This window comes from Adiantum capillus-veneris, chromosome 1 (genome assembly GCF_014529385.1).
Source record: "Adiantum capillus-veneris isolate H3 chromosome 1, ASM1452938v2, whole genome shotgun sequence".
Lineage (NCBI taxonomy): Eukaryota > Viridiplantae > Streptophyta > Polypodiopsida > Polypodiales > Pteridaceae > Adiantum > Adiantum capillus-veneris.
Genome location: NC_140931.1, coordinates 27,668,417 through 27,671,607, shown reverse-complemented (window position 1 = coordinate 27,671,607; position 3,191 = coordinate 27,668,417). Strand labels below are relative to the sequence as shown.

General features: G+C 37.9%; 1 pseudogene; it reads right to left on the bottom strand.

The window, feature by feature from the left end:
• Positions 1-2,271: 2,271 nt before the first annotated feature.
• Positions 2,272-2,901, bottom strand: LOC147464455 (uncharacterized; annotated as a pseudogene).
• Between the last annotated feature and the right edge of the window lie 290 nt (positions 2,902-3,191).

Genomic DNA, 3,191 nt, shown 5'->3' with positions numbered 1-3,191 from the left:
ACTAACTAGTACATATTTTTTTAATGTCGTGACTAACAATCTTGTTAGTCATTTTTTTGGCCAATGCTAGCCTTTTATAACATAATATGTCTTCAAGATGTAAGCTTATATGATTGCTTTTCCAATATACATAAGCTAATGCACTATGAATGGCAAGATTTTCCATAACCACTTCATTGAATTGATTTACCCACGTCAACTGCTCCTATAGTACTACATGCCTCCAAATGTTGGTGAAAGTTTCCATGTTCTTAATTTTCAAATTGGGATGCTTGGCCATCTATTGGAGTTGCTTCAATTTGTTCTCTCTAATTGAGTTGATCAAAATATTTCCAAGGGAGACTTTGTTGTTGGTTGACCACTTTTCACTATCTTGCACATGAGGAATTGCAACTATTGTTATTTTCCTTGTTAGGATCACAGCCGATAGGGCCAACACATATTCATAATTAGGAGAGCATAATTACATATAAGAGATAATTGAAATGGATAATAGACTTGCGGGATCCAAAAGAAAGAGAGTACAAAGGGGATCTCTTTATATCCTTGAGCTATGCATATCTTGTGTAGTATAACTCTATCCAAGTGAATGACCCTCAAGAGAAGTCTTCCTAGGAAGAGGGATCTCGGGGGGTCACTATGTATAAGTTGTGTATATCATGCGCGTTCAAGGACTATTTTTTAAACTCATTATCTGTGAACTTTTGACAAATAAATAACATCCTTTTTCTATTCAATCTGTAAAAAAAAAAATCCAACTCCATTTTAGAGTACCCTTCTGTATGTGTGAAAATGTGAGAAAAAATAAAAATTTAGTAACCCCTTTTGCTGCATTCACATGATAGTCACATAATTATTAAGTGACCCCCCCAAGAAAGGGATTAACCCCATAAAAGTGGGGGACTGATTTGGACTCATATAAAATCATCATGTGTACTCATAAACTCAATTGTAAACTCCTATAAAGTCTCATCATGTACCTCTTAATAGGTGGGACATAGTTGAAATTGCATACATGACAAACCTCTCCTTGGAGTTATACTATGAATAGTGTGTGAAAGAGAAACTCATAAGTTAATATGAAATGGCTTAATCATAGGGTGCTAGAACGACTCATACTCATAAGACCTCTCCTCAAACCAATGACCTAATTGAGACCAAACACTTCCACGCAGTATCCAAAACAATACAAAGGAGTGAGGTATCGGAAAATCTTAATATGCTTTACAATATGCAAGATCCCAAATCATAGGTCGCAAAATGAGTGCTTCCTTGGTCTACATTTTCTTTCTCAATTATATTTGCTACATTTTCTTCCTCAATTACATTTGCTACATTTTCTTCCTCAATTACATTTGCTTGAGGCTTTGTTCATTGCTTCTTTTATTGTTGATGCTTCTTTTTGGTTGATCCTTGAAGTAACCTCTTAAAGGGTAGCTACCCTACATATTGGCAATGAGTGTCTTCATCATAGGTCGCAAAATGAGTGCTTCCTTGGTCTACATTTTCTTTCTCAATTATATTTGCTACATTTTCTTCCTCAATTACATTTGCTTGAGGCTTTGTTCATTGCTTCTTATTGTTGATGCTTCTTTTTGGTTGATCCTTGAAGTAACCTCTTAAAGGGTAACTACCCTACATATTGGCAATGAGTGTATTCATTTGTTCTCAAAACATTCTTTGGCTTGATGGCTTAGCTTTTCACAAGTGAAATAATGAGAAGCTAGGTAAAACCCTCTCCTTGAAGTGGATCGTCATTCAGACTTGTGTTTCCTTTGACCCTTGAAGTGATTTGACTACAACTTGAAAATTTTGTGTTGGATCCTCTTCTTCAAGTATTGTGACTAGGTGATCATATTATTGGGTAGAGCTTCTAAGGTACAACAACTTTTTCAATTGGTACTTCACATTTAAATACTCCATATTAGAGACTAGGAATTTCCAATTTCTTTGGAGATCCACAGAAATGTCATGATTTTGTTTGATGGTCAAATCTTGATTGCTTTTTTGAAACTAAAAACCTTCGTAGGGTTGCACTAGACAATGCTTTGAAATCCCACTTTTAAAACTTGGCCAAGACCTAGCCATAGGATCAAATTTAGACCATAGCCTCTTATGTGAAAGTTGTTGGAAAATTCATAAATTTTCTAATAAACACTATATTAGTGGGAAGCTCTAATTCCCACTTTCAAAACAAGAAAACATAATAGTGTTTCCTTCTAAGTGAAGGGGTTTTGATTGGATACATATCACTTAAGGACTGAGGGCCCGCTATGAGGGTAAAGAAAAGAAAAGCCTAAGGGGAGTCAGGTGAGGGGGAGTCCCTTTAGGAGTTCAAAACTCCTGGATGATGGCTTTACCATCTCTGTAGACGACCCATTTACCTTGCTTGCATGCTTTGTGAAATTTCTTCAATTCATGTTTTTTAATGTTGAGTTGATATGTGGTCAGTTCCTCAGTGATCCATACATTTTTTCCTTTGAGGACGTGCAATTGCCATGGCAACTCAATCCGTTCTTATTTGTCTTGGAAATTGAGAACACAGTGCTCATGCGGCACATGCCTATGTGTATCATTGATCCAAGAGATGGTTTCCAACTTGATGTTAACTGATTGAATAATGTCATTGAGCTTATTAAGTGCTTCTTCGAGGGTATCCTTGGTGGTGCACCATGGTGAGGGTAGCCCATCGATCTGGACCTTGAGGACGTTCTCTTCTTGTAGTTGTTGCTCGTGAAGCTTCATTGTCACACAAGTCTGCACCTTCGCAATGGTCGCCGAGTGAGTTTGGCCCACCTTCGCTTCGACTTGCTTGACCTTTTTGTTGGCGAGATTGACCATGGAATCAAAGCGTGCCTCTAGCTTGCTAAGGTGAGTTTTGACGTCACGTTTTTCTTCCATGACTCCATCTAGAGCCGCTTGAAGTTGAGTGATGTGGTCGAGTTTACTAGGGGGTTGCTAGCACTGTGGCAAAAGTATGACGTGCTCTCAGAGGGGTCCTCGGGGAATTTTTCATCCTTAAACTCAAATAGAATTTTCTCCAATGTGCCTCAAGACTCTGTTCTAAGTAGACTCTGCTCCAAGTATCTCCATACTATGCTCACTTTGCTCTGCTTTAAGTGTTCCTCTAGAATATGCTCAAAGTGCCCGCTTTGAGATCACCTTGAACCTCCTCTTATTGAGAGTACATT